General features: G+C 42.6%; 1 protein-coding gene across 1 annotated transcript in view; it reads right to left on the reverse strand.

Moving 5' to 3' along the window:
- Ppm1b (protein phosphatase, Mg2+/Mn2+ dependent 1B) overlaps positions 1 to 10966 on the reverse strand; it is a 49569-nt gene extending 38603 nt beyond the window's left edge. Inside the window, exon 1 of the mRNA XM_028765112.1 lies at positions 10589 to 10966. The gene's annotated coding sequence lies outside the window, so the exon portion shown is untranslated. The remainder of the gene's footprint in view (positions 1 to 10588) is intronic.
- Between the last annotated feature and the right edge of the window lie 3260 nt (positions 10967 to 14226).

A 14226-nucleotide genomic window follows, 5' to 3' on the forward strand; every position in this document is an offset into this window, starting at 1 on the left:
AAGGAATATATGGTTATAATGAAAAGGAATATATGGTTATAATGAAATCACCTTGCACCCCCACCTGCTATGTTAATTAACATTCAAACACCATCATTCTAAGCACCCATACTTCAATGTATTTTAAACTACTTGAGGGATTTTAAACTATCTTTAGGTTAAAATCTTTAATAGCATCATCATTTTATAGACACACAATCCCTAAAAATGCACAATAAACACCTGTATTTTGCAAAGTACTTCCATGTTCATATAGACCTACAATCATTTTTTAACCATTTTCTAAAAAAATAAAAAAAAATAAAAAAAAAAAAAAAGAACATAGAAAGCTGGACAAATGATAATGGCAAACGCACAGAAAGGAAATTATGGCCAAAACCCATCTGAGAACCTTGTCTAGCCCTGAAGGGGGAAATCCCCTAATAGGAAAACACAAAATTAAAGCCACACTAAAACAATCATGTTCACCATTTTCGGAGGGACAAAAGATAATTGAAATACTAAACATAGACAAGGATACAGAGCTATGCTATGAAATACAGTTGCCAGCAGCTACTAAGCTAGTAAGAATCTGAAATGTTGATAATCCTAATTGAGACTTACCATAAAATCTTCCCAGTCATTTTTAAAAGAAAAGTTAGTATGATCCCAAGTTGGCTGCTCATAATTAGTCAAATCCAATTCTTTAAATTCAAATATGTAATAGTTGACTCCCATAATTTGTCCATGAAATATAATTCTGGAAAAACACACTAATTTCTTTTTATATATTGATCATGTCTGAAAACAGATTATTTTTAAACAAATTTTTTTTTTTTTTTTTTTTTTTTTTTTGGTTTTTCGAGACAGGGTTTCTCTGTATAGCCCTGGCTGTCCTGGAACTCACTCTGTAGACCAGGCTGGCCTCGAACTCAGAAATCCGCCTGCCTCTGCCTCCCAAGTGCTGGGATTAAAGGCGTGCGCCACCACCGCCCGGCTATTTTTAAATACCTTGTAATAAATCATCAAGACACCGGTGTGTCCAAATTTTGTGACCACCCTGTATTTAAAAATTAAGCAGGGCTTAATGCCTTAGTGGTTTAGAACCCTAACAAGTGGTGCAGGGGCAGAGGGGCTATCTCAGTCTCTGTTTCTGCCATTGGATCCCAGTCCCTACCTGGACTGGCTGGTTGGGTCTCAGCGGGAAAGGATGTGCCTAGTCCTGCTGGGACCAGGAGCTGAGGAGGCAAAGAGGAAGGGGGTTTTATAAGGGTGGGACTGGGAAGAGAGCTGGGGGGGGTGGGGGGGAGGTGCAGGAAGGGGCATGGGGAGCCAATGATCAGGATGTAAAGTGAATAAACAAAGGTACAAACAAACAAACAAACAAAGGGCAGTGGTGGCGCACACCTTTAATCCCAGCACTTGGGAGGCAGAGGCAGGAGGATTTCTGAGTTCGAGGCCAGCCTGGTTTACAGAGTGAGTTCCAGGACAGCCAGGGCTACACAGAGAAACCCTACACAGAAAAACCAAAAAACCAAAAACCAAAACAAACAAAAACCAAAACAAACAAAGCAAAACACAGCTACCCTCATAGAGGACTTGGGTTCAAATCTCGGCACCCAAAGAGAGGCTAACAATCATGCAAACTCCAGTTCCTGGGGATCCAGAACCCTCTTCTGGCTAGCATGCATATGATACAACATATATATGCAGGTAACACCAATACACAAAAAATTAAATAAAATCATGTAAACAAAGAGTGGCCAAAAAAGCAAAAATAACAAACAGAAACCTGCACTATAGCATAAATGCAAATGAGCAAATAACCTCAACTATGGATAAACATCTTAGAACACAGTCAAGATACAGACTAAGATTAATACAGAAACCTCGGTCATTACTGACTCTTGCAAACATTTACTACCTTAAGAACCTAGATTTTGTTTATAAAGTAAAATTAAGAAGTTGTTGCAGAATATCTGATCACACTGTCTACTGTAAACCTGGAGACTGTGTTATTTAACGGAAAAACCTGTTTCTGGTTGTGGTGTGGCTCAGCCCTTAGCACACGCCTTTAATCCCAAACAGTGAAGGTAAAGTTAGCTTGTAGAAGGAAGCAGCCATCTTTGAAAATTATGTCTAATTGAGGGGCAAAGTGATGAATCAGAAAGATCTGACAGAATGAATCAGAGATAGGATACTACTCCCAACTCCCCTAAGGAGAAAAAAGAAAGAGAAGCTACTGACCGGAGAGCAGTGCAGAGGGAAAGGAGGCAGTTTCAATGGGAGAGTTTTAGAGACAGGTTCAAGAGGGAACAAGTCAACACAGGTGAAGACACAACAAGCCAGAGAAATTATGAGTCAGAAGATTACACAAAGTTAGCATGAGGCCAAGCAGGGCAATCTGACAAGTGAAAGAAGCCAGACTGATTCAGTCAGCTTGGAGGGGTGTTTGAACCAGAACAGCTGAGTTGAACCAGCCAGCCAGAGCTCAGAAAGAACTAGAAAGGGGGAGCATATTCAGTAGTAAGTCTCAGAGGCTGATGACATTCTAGGCCTAGATTAAGAAGACTGAGGCAGGAAACCTCAGAGATGACAATTACATCAGGCAAATAAAAGTTACTCTTACAAGAACTATTATATAGTAAGCTAAAATTTGTTCTTTCACTTTACAATTTGATTCAAGACACTACTGACTAGTTTCCCCAAGTTTAGGCTCATCAATCATTAAAGCTTTAAATTAAATTAACCAAACAAATTGTAAGAGGTTAGGGGTACAGCTCAGTACTAGAATGCAAGATGAAGACCCTGAGTACTATCCCCACCACCCCCTTCCCCAAAAAGGAATATGAAGGTTTACTCGGATGGAATTAACCTGGCCTCTTACGTCATAAGTGAGAGCAATGCTCACTTTTATATTGTAAATAAATACGAGTGAATTCACTTTAAAGTAAACACCTACTCTTCATTCACTGCAACAAGGAGGGTCACAAATGAAAAGATCTTCATGAATCAAAATAGAAACAAAAACTCAGATCTTTCAAGCTTAGTGCGTAATGCTTGTATAATCTCAAGAAAAACATCTTTACCAAATGTATCAGTACGAAGAACACCAGAACCCTGTGGCTACAAAAGGCTCAAAGCCGGTACCTGCTTCTCAGGCCAGGATAGGAGTACCTAACACAGAAAAGGCAAAGGCACCGCAGGTGATACACCAAAGTCCTGGAATTAGGAGAGCAGTGACAACAGACAACCTGAGGACAAGAGACTGAAAACAGATTAGGAGCATCCATCACAGGCAGCCAGAGAACAAGTGGAGCAGGTATGAGTCAGTGACAGTATTATCAGACACTAGTGGTCAGCCATTAACCCTTCACCTAAGAACAGAGAAGAATAAGGTCCTCCCCCCACCACACACACACAAGTAATAACATGCATTTTACAGACATTCCCAAGCCAATAGTTCACCTTTTGTGGTGCTGAAGATCAAATCCAGGGCCCTAAACTAGCCCCGCCCCTCCTTGTCAACTCTCGCTAGCCCACCATTTCTCCCACTGTCCCTTCAAAACCTTTTTCACCTTTGACACTGAGAGAACCACCTAAACCCCTGGTTAATTCAAGGCTGCTTTTCTCTCTGGGTCCCATTCTAACCGGAAGCAACACTGCTCACGAGCACTCTTTCCCCTCCTAACACACTACAATTTCTGTCCAGTTGTTCAAAAACTCTTCCTTTCCTTTTTTTTTAAGACTAGTGAAGCTCAGCAATACAAGGCAGTACAAACCTGTAGTCCCAGCTACTTGAAAGACTAAGGCAGGGGATCACTTGATTCCATGGCAGCCTAGGCAACACTGAGAACAAACAAAACAACCAGTTAAGTTCTAATCAGTTTTAAATGTGTAGAAAACACATCCTGTGTTTGAAGGCAGCCCAAAAGGAGTGCAGCTGTACAGTGAACTAAAGAGTCGTTGGCTATCTAGAACAGAAGGTCTATAGGGAGTGGGGGGTTCTCTTCTTTGTTTATTACAACCTAAAATAGTACTCTGCACCCACATCATTGAACCTAAGTAAGAAAGAGCTACGTATTAAATACTTCACCACTGTGAACTTTTCCACCTCTGTATGCTGTAGCCTAGAGTAAATGAAAATAACCCAAAGTAAATGAAAGTATCCCAAATATTAAACTTGTATCATTTTTGGTTAATTTTTTCTCATTTGTAGAAAATATAAAGGACTACCTACATTCAGTAGAAATATCACACCCTTACCTCAGAGGTGAATGTTTAATTTGGGGTAGGAAGACCTATACCACTCAGAAAGGTTAGATACTCTCAAGCAACAGATTAACTCCTATGTTCTCCAACTCATAATATTAACTACCCCTTTTCAATATTTGGAGCACTTACGCTGATTCGAGAAAATGCAATTCTACTTAAGAGCCAATGATAGCAGCCTCGAGCTTAGAATACTCTGAAATCCTTCTTTTTTGTCTGTTTTGAAACAATAGCCTTGGCTATCCTGAAACTCCATAGACCAAGCTGGACTCAAAGAAATCTGCTTGCCTCTACCTCCAGAGTGCTGGGATTAAAGGCCTGTGCCACCAGGGCCCATGAATTCCTCTAAACTTTTAAATTCATCTATGATAGAATCCTTTGTCAATCCTGCTTCTTCTCAGGTACCCACTGCCTATCCAAATACAAACTATCCACTTGCTTCACTCTGTTACATTACAAATCCGAAAATTTAACTAACATCTTAGTTTTCATTAAAAGAACAGTTTCTTTGTTTCTATGATACAATGTATTTTTCACTAACCATCTATTTTGTAGTGAAGGTCATTCTAAATAAATAAAAATCACAATGCTCCTAGAGACAGATGTTATCCTCCCTTTCTCCCTCAGCAATTGGTTCCATCCTTAGAAGCTCCTTCAACAGTGGACAGCATCCAAGAATCAGACCCTTTGCAACTAAGGTCCTGTTCTGGAAAAGATACAAAGTAAGTTTTCTAAGTAGTGATGCTTCTCAAGTCAGGAGGTTTAACTTTCCAGATGTTAATTTAAAGCCTAAAAACACAATCTTGATAGTATTTCTTTTTGTTCATTTGATTCTTTTTGAAACTAAGTCTCACTATGTACCCAGACTGGCTTGGAAACCTGGCATTTCAAAATTCTCCATAGGAAACATTGAATCTATTTTAACCTTAACCAGTTAATAAAGTATTTAGTATTGCAGGGATGAACCCGCTCCGTGTTGAAGTACACTAGTGCAAGGACACACACACAATTAACTTGGCAAGTCACAATTGTTTCAAAGTGGTAAGCTGCTTTAAATATTACAAGCCTTAGTATTAAGTTTACTGTGTGTGTGACGTACAACTGACTATTACGTTCTTGAATTATTAAAAGTAACAACATTTAAAATACCTACTGTTGCAGGGCTGTTGTGGGAGACAGAGGGGCAGAGGGGCAGAGTTCTCTCTGAGTCTGAAGCCAGCCTGGTCTACATAGGAGTTCTAGAGGCAAGAGGGAGGGAGCAAGATAGTGAGACTCCTGGACAGAAGGAAAACCCAACAAACAAACAAATAAACAAACAAACAAGGTACATGTTATGCCAAGATACTGTAGATATGGTCACTTTACTTCAGAAGTGGTTATGTCATGACCATAATTCAGAAGCAAAATGTTTCTATTAAAATTAAATTGGGGAAATATAGCACTCTGGGTTCAATCTCGCTTCAAAACAAAAACAAAAAGGTAAGCTACATGATAATCATGTTTTCTAGGATACTAGGCTATTAAAAAATTAAAATAATTAAATCTCCAACATATCATTACATATAAATTTGGAAATGTTATATATTCAAGAAAGCAGTAGAAGGTCCTTTTGTCCTCCCTGACCTACCTACCTAATCACACTACTGAAAGCTAATGCAAAGGGGGTTCTTTCTCGGAGGACTAGACATCAGATCAATATTCTCAACTGAAGCTACAGAAAGACACCGACTAGAAATCCTTCTACTTGTAAAAGACTTGAAAGCAAGCAGAGGCTGCAGCTCAGTGATAGAGTACTTTCTAGTATTTCTGAGGTCCTAGGGTCCATACAGTGAGCACAGGAAATAGAGTAGACAGGGAGGAAGAAGGTGTTCAAGGGGCACAAACATAGTGATTTCCAAATGACTCCCTAAAGATACAGTATAATGAGCTGAGAACACCCGAAGTAAGCAGCAACCACAGCACAGGTAAGAAGAGCACTGAGCCAAGAACACCTGCCAGTCATCCACAAAGCCCTTGTCCTATCTCTAGCTCCCTATCTCTCAAACCAGACAGGCCTGAGCACTCCAGTAATCCTAGAGCTCTCTGGAGGTGGACTCAGAGGGTCAGAGAAGTTTAACAAGAACCTGAGATTTGAGGCCAGCCTTAAATAAAAGAGACCCTGTTTGCCAAAAAAAAAAAAAGTAGAGTACAGATTATGAGACTTTTGTAGCTTTTCCGAATGTACTCATTAACTGGTAGAAACTGGTAAGATATTTTGTTAATTTAAGATATTCTACACTCAACAAATAAAAATACAAAATCTAAATAGTTCCCAATTTTATTCTCTCTTACCTTCACTGAATTTACAGAAGAGTGATATGGAAAGGAGTCTAAGCACGTATCTGAGCCGGGCGGTGGTGGCGCACGCCTTTGATCCCTGCACTTGGGAGGCAGAGGCAGGCGGATTTCTGAGTTCGAGGCCAGCCTGGTCTACAGAGTGAGTTCCAGGACAGCCAGGACTACACAGAGAAACCCTGTCTCGAAAAACCAAAAAAACAAAAAAAAAAAAAAAAAAAAAAAAGCACGTATCTGGAATCTGCCCAACCAAATTCAAGAATCTTGTCTCATACCCTCAGCTAATGAATCCCTTCAATCAATACAACGCTGTTAAGATTCGTGGCTATATCATACAACAAAACGGAAAACAGTAGTATTCAGGGTCGTTCTAACTCTAAAACGAGTTCACTAAAGGAAAAGATAAGAGCTGAAGAGAGGCCTTGGGGAGTAAAGGTGCTCTGGCACCAAGTCTGACATCTAAGTTGGATCCTCAGGACTCACAGGGTGGAGAGAAGTGGGCCTGACCTCCACTCATGTACTGCAGCAGCAGCAGCACGTGAGGGCAGGCATGCCCCCTCACTCACTCTCTCACTTATAAAATAAAAAAGGAAAACAGGAACAAGCAAGAATCACAGAAAACTATCACTTTCTTCAACTCTCTTACCATTATTATTATTATTATTATTATTATTTGTTTTGTTTTGTTTTTTCGAGACAGGGTTTCTCTGTGTAGCCCTGGCTGTCCTGGAACTCACTCTGTAGAGCAGGCTAGCCTTGAACTCTCAAACTCAGAAATCCGCCTGCCTCTGCCTCCCAAGTGCTGGGATTAAAGGCGTGCGCCACCACCACCTGGCCCTTACCATTATTGATACCTTAAAATTACTACATAAATTCCATTAAATTTTAAAGTTGAAAAAATTAAAAATAAAAACCACAACCAAAAATCCTTGTATAAATCTGATACCATTGATATTTTTTCTAATTTCTTCAAAAAGATCACCAAAGTTGTATTTTGCAGAAAATATAAAATATGCATTCTAAGAAGTTAATTTTATTCATTTTAGTAATATTTTTTAAAGTAGCCTTGCTCTGTGGCCTCTGGAACTTGCAACTGTCTTGCCTTAACTTCCTGAGTGCCAGGAGAATAAGCCACTATTAGGATTAGATTACTCCTTTGTATGCAAAGTAAGGTTACGATATACTTTCAAATGATTACACATAGCACATAAATACTCATGAAATATAAATTACATAGGTTACAACATCAATGGTGGGAGGGGGAGAACATTCACTCGCAATACCAGATACAATAAAAAAGATATTTGCCAACTCATATACAAGGACATAGACCTTGCTTCAGCTAACTTTTAATAAATCTCCATATGTAAGTGATACTACTATATGGCAACTGAATTCAAAAGTTCCCACTAAAAAATATACATCATAGGAAAGAAACGCTGTAACTTTCAAGTGTTTTTTTTTCTGATCTAATCAACCTATGAATCAACTGTTCTTAGAAGCACAACTGTTTAGACACTATCTCATTCCTTTTGATGATATAATCTTAGGGGATTTAATAGTTATGTGACAACTAACATAAAACTGTGTACGGACATGATCATCACAGGAACTAAAAAGGCTCTCACTTATTCCTGGAGTCTTCATAAACACCAGATAGCCAACATTAGAACACAGGTGCTGACGCTCTGCCCATCATTTATGAGAATACTCAACATACCAAGTTTAAGAAACGTGGAGAAACAACAACTAAAATATGAAAGCTCAAGTGACAACACACATGAATATACATGAACACAGGGTACCAGGCAGAGACTGTCTTAGGAAGTTATAAGAGAGAAACAAAGAAAATACAACCATTAAAAACAAGCAAAACCGAAGCTTTAGAGCTGAGAGAGAGAGAGAGAGAGAGAGAGAGAGAGAGAGAGAGCGCGCGAGCGAGCGCGAGCTCGCGCGCTCAGGAGGTAGAGAGCAATTAGAGCACCTGCTCCACTTTTGGAAGACCTGGGTTCAGTTCCCAACGCCAAAAGACAGGTGACAGCTGGCTGTGACTGGTTCCAGGAGATGGCGTGTCCTCTCACTCCCTCCTGGCCTCCACCAGCATCAGGCACACATGGTGGTGGTGGTGCGCAGGGATCATTTACTCAATGGAAGCATACACTCACAAAACAAATATAAAAAATAACTTTTTAAAATATGAAAAGAGAGGAGAGAGACAAGAATGGTGGTACACTATAATCCCAAGAATCTGAGGCAGGAGGATTACTTTGAGACCAGCCTAGGTTACATAGTAAACCCAAGGTCGGCCTGAGTTCCATTTTGAGATCTTGTCTCAAAGAAAAAAACAAAAAAAAAACCTCTAACAGTTGGGGAAAGGGGGGTCAGATGTGTGTGGAGAGGACTATTCCACTAAATAATAAACAGTGAACAGTAAAAAAAAAGTTCTTATGACAGCACATTTTCTGTCCATTTGGAAGGACCACAAAAGCACTTCTCTAAAGAAAAAAAAATCACCATCTAGCTGGGTGTGGTACAGGCCTTAAAGCCCAGCACTTGGAAGGCAGAGGGCGGAGGATCTCTGTGAGTTCAAGGCCAGTGCGGTCAACACACATGAGTTTCACACCAGCCAGGGCTATTATAATCAGCTCCCTATGCCCTGGTCTTAAAACAAATAAAAGACTGTCATTCAAATATCATTGCAAATTTAAGTCTATATTCTTGGAAAATTCTGTAATAATCAGAACCTCCATACTTAGAGATGATGTACTTCAAAGACTACAAAAGGAACGCTGTAATTGCACAACAGAGAAAGTAAATGAAATAATATCTATTAACATGGAGTTGCCATCGCCCAGAACACACTGTGACTTTTACTCTCTTCACTGCACAACCTACCACTTCTCCATCCATGCAGTCGCTCAAACATAAAGAGTTCCTGTGCTAATCCCACAGTAAGCCTCAGGAAGTCTCACATCATAGTAGCTATAAACCTCTGTTAACAGAAAAAGAATGTTTTTCCCAAAATAGCCACACAACACGAAGACAACTCAAATTCTCTAATAATCCCTTTATAAGACTCCTGCCAGCTTGATTTTGATACATTAAATATGTGGGGCCTATTTTAAAAGTTCTGTGTGACTTATCAAAACAGCTTCGTAGTTGTTTTTAAGTTTCCAAGTTGTTTTTAGAAGCGCTTGAATACTGATGAAACCGGGCAGCTATCAAATCCTTAAGAGGCAATTTTTTGCCAAATAAGATGGGCAAACGTCCTAGAGGCGCTAAAACTGGTATTGGAGGTCTTGCGACTTTTTAAAAAATGAAGAAATGGCTCGAACACTCACCAAGCCCTTCATTTACAAGTTTATTCCAGCGTTCTTTTCACTCTATGCTTAATGATACTTTCTTTCCATAAAGGCTTTGAAAGATAAAAATATGACGGATCACATAATACTGTCCAGTCTATTCTTAATGGAACTCAAATAAACTTAGGATCGAGTTCACAGTAATTTCATTTACGAAGTCCACTGTTAAGCATGACACCCGAAATCTTAGAACAGTGGTTGGGGGGCACACACAGACACGACCCCCCCCCCCAAGTCTGGTTAGGAGGACCAAGAGAAACGGTTTAAAGCACAGGAGGAAGGAGGCCCGGAGAAGCACAGACAAAAAAGCCAGAAAGATTTCACAAGGAAGTAGAGCGGAGCGCAGGGGAGGGCAGAAAGCGACCCGGAGAGTAACGCCGAAAGGTGGTGTTCTCCTGCGCGGCGTGCAGGACTGGGTGAGCCGCGGCCTGGAGTGGCCCGCGCGCCCATGGGCGCTGCCTGCACGCCGCGGAGCGAGGGGAAGCAGCCGACTTCCACGCGACCCGGCAAACTACTCCCTCGCCGCGCCCCCCGAAGCCGCGAGCGGAGGCGGAGGCGGCGGCCCGGGCCTAGCCCTGTGCTCCGAGAGCAGGCTGAACGGACGGCCGTTCCCCACTCGGCTGGGCGCAGAGCGGCCTTACCTGGGGCGAAGGTGGAAGGCGAGGTCTCGCGAGCTTGCCCGCCGCACAGCCGCCCGCGGCCCCCGGCTTTCTCCCGAGACGTGACACCGCCTCCGCCGCCGCTTCGCCTTTGGGGGCTCGGCCACCGCCGCCGCCCGAGCTGTTTACACCGTCCGGCCCCTCACACCGCCGCCGCCGCCTTCTCTCCAACCCAGAGCCGCTGCCGACTCGGCCGCCGCCACCTCCTCCGCCGCAGCCTGATCTCTCTGGAGCATCTTCCAGCCACCCGACACGGAGAAACAGAGACTCCAGCCGCGCCGACAGGAAACTCCCCCGCAACTGCCAGGGGGGACCAGGCGGTCAGAGCACCATCGGCTTTTCCGCCATTGAGCAGCAGCCGCTCCGCTCCTTCTGCAACCCCCTCCCCGCACCTCCGTCTTTCCCCGCCTCTCCTCGAGCTCCGCCCCCAAGGGCACCCATTGGGACGCCGTGCTATCACCGCTGCCCTCGGTTTGCTGAGAAGCCTGTCAATCTACGTTCTCCCGCCCAACCTGGCCCCTAGCACCCTGTGTGCTTCTCTTTCCCCGCCCACACGGCCCCTCCTCTGAGTCTTTAATTTCCCATTGGGCATCAGCCCACCTTTAATTGGCAAAGTCAACTATCCATCAAACACCGCCCACCAGTGAGGCCCAACCCTTCATTACCATTTACTTTATTCAGCCCCGCCTCCGCCTGAACTAACGCCCGACGTCACCGGCCTGCCCACCCTAGTAACCATAGGTAGAGTCCTCCGTCAGTCAAATTACGCTCCTACTTGGAGACCGATTTCCTTTTGTGATTGGTCCAAATGGAGGCCTGACCATCCGATTATTGGCTTCCTCTACTTGTCCGTCACTAAACCAATTTCCAAGTCCGTCATTTCGGCTTTTTTTAAATGAACGCGCAAAAGTATCCTAAAAGGGATTGGCTAGTCTTCGTAGACGGCCAAGCCCCGAGTCTGCGGACCCTGCAGTTCTGACCTCTACGCTTCGCGGAAAACGAACACTATAAAGAAACCAACGGGCAGTCCACTTATAGGTGGAAATTGGTCCCACCCAGAGTGGAGATAACCGGCTCCTGATTGGCCAGAAAAGTGCCCCTAGACCCTCATTGGAAGAGATGAACGCCTCTCTTTAGCTTAGAGCTGTGAAGGGAGAGCACGGAAAGGTTCGAGAAAGGGCCTGGAGAGAGGCGTTGTTTTGCTTCAGCAACGGGTGGGGCGCACGCGGGAGTGCAAAACTGGGCGCATAGGGCTCTTGGGAGGTGTTGCAGAGAGGGAAAGAGCCCGGATGTTCCCTAACAATGAAATCATCTCTGACCAATCAGAGCCTTATTGTTGGGATACCTGCATGACCTGTCTACAGCAGGGGAGAGTGGGCGGGAAGTTGAGAAGGTTGAAAAGCCGCTTGAGAAAATGGGACAGGTAATCCCTTCAGGATGATTTTGTGATGGTTCAGTTTGTTCATTCGTCTTCTTTACCTCGACCGCCTGCCTTCCAGCCCCTGGCAGTTCCGTGTTTTGTTTCTGAGCTCTAATTTTTAAAACTCCTGTCTAGGCTCTGGACATTCACTAGGTCATTCCTCTCTTAAAGAGCACCTGCATTTTGCTAGGCGTGGTAGGTAGAACTAGAGATACAAAAAAGTAAAACTGGCAGGCAGTCCCAGACTGGAATCATTGAACGTGTGCAGAGGGTAGTGAGGACATAAAGGATTCTCCCTCTGGGTATGATTGCTAGGAAGGCTTCACAAAGACGGGGATGAATCCAGAATAAACTGCAGGAGTTCTACAAGGCAGATGAAGGAAACGGTCATTTAGTAATCAGATTGAGCTAGAAAGTGAACCAGGTCCCAAATCAAGTGAATGGAGCTTTTAAACGTTCACCTGAAGAGATTTTTAACATGCTCATTCTGATAGTTACACAAGTCTTTGAAAGATTTTAAACCTTATTCATACTTAGGTATAAGTTAGTTGGGACAATTTAGGCTTAGACCCAAGGGAGTGCAAATTCAGCTTTGGAGATAAGGACATACTTCCGAAGCAATTTCCACAGTGAAAGTGGCAGAAATAAACATTTGGTTGCAATTCAGATTTTCCTGAACTTCAAGTTTAAGAACACTGTCTTAAGGTTTCTATTGCTGCCATGAAACACCATGGCAACCAAAAAAACAAGTTGAGTAGAAAAAGGTTTATTGGGCTTACACATCCACATTGTAGTCCATCACTGAAGGAAGCCAGAACAGGAATTCAAACCTGCAGACAAGAGCTGATGGAGAGGTGTTACTTACTGGCTTGCTCACATGGCCTGCTCAGCCCGCTTTCTTGTAGAATCCCGTGACCACCAGCTCAGCATGGCACCACACGCGGTGGGCTGGGCCCTCCCCATCAATCAGTACTTAAGAAAATGTTCTACAGGCTGGCCCACAGCCAGATCCTAGGTAAGCGTTTGCTCAACGAAAGTTTCCTCCTCTCGGATGTCTCTAGCTTGTGTCTGGTCGACATTAAAATCTAGTCAGCACATAAGGTGTTTTTACAGGATAGTGGGCAAACAGGTAGCTAAAATCGGGATCACCCAAGGTTCCAAGCTACATTCATGCCTACAAAATCCAGAACTCACTCTGGGGATAAAGCTCAGAATGATAAAATTTTATTTATTGTGATTCTGGAGATTGAACTTCAAAAGGTAATTTTTAAAAGTAATTCTTTGGGTGCTAGATTTTTGGTTTTTGTTGTTTTGTGAGGGCTGGTTTTGGTTTTTTGTTTTTGTTTTTGTTTGGTCATTTGTTTTGTTTTTGTTTTTGTTTTTTTGAGGGTTTTTTGGTTTGGTTTTGATACACCAATTCTTACACCCTAAGGCACTGAGAATTAGAGACAGCCATAAAAATTTCTTTCCTCTGATTTTCCATACTGTAGGTGAGCTTCAATAAAGAAAAGAACGTAAGCCCAATTTAGTTTTGACTATCCCTTCAAGGAGCTTTATTATGGGATCAAGAAGGTTTTAATAGCATTTAGTGTTTCCATGTGTGCATGTGTGTACATGTGCAGGTGCGTGAGCAGGTGCGTGTGCAGGTGCATGTGCAGGTGTGTGTACATGTTTGGAGTGAAGGTATGAGGACAATGAGTTCTTGCCATCATGTAGGTCTCAGAGTAGAACTAAGGCTATTAGGCATGATTACAGACTCTTATACCCACTGAACCATCTTCTCCAGCCTAGGAGTTATTTAAATGACTTACAGAATATATTTCCCTAAATCACACCTTTGATTAGGATATCATATATAAGAAGATTGTAGTATGGGACCTCACCTTCTAAAATAGGGGACATGCTATCAACCAATAAGGACCCTTGGATACCCTTGCCTAGAGAGCCCAGGCAAGCACAGATAGGAATCAGAGCACCTTCTTGCCCTGCTTGATTTCCTTTGGCAGACACTGAAAAGCGATATGAGATTCAGTAATGTAACTAGGCTGCAGATTGCATACAGCTCATTCTTTAATCACTAAAAGTAATAAAGCATGCTGAGTTTTTATGTCTAATACTACAATGAGATCACAGACAAACACTATCAGCTTAACTCTGAGCTACTGAAGCTTAAACAGCAAGCCCTTAAAGAAGGCCCTAA

The sequence above is a fragment of the Grammomys surdaster genome, unplaced genomic scaffold (assembly GCF_004785775.1).
Source record: "Grammomys surdaster isolate TR1022 unplaced genomic scaffold, NIH_TR_1.0 149, whole genome shotgun sequence".
Classification (NCBI taxonomy): Eukaryota; Metazoa; Chordata; class Mammalia; order Rodentia; family Muridae; genus Grammomys; species Grammomys surdaster.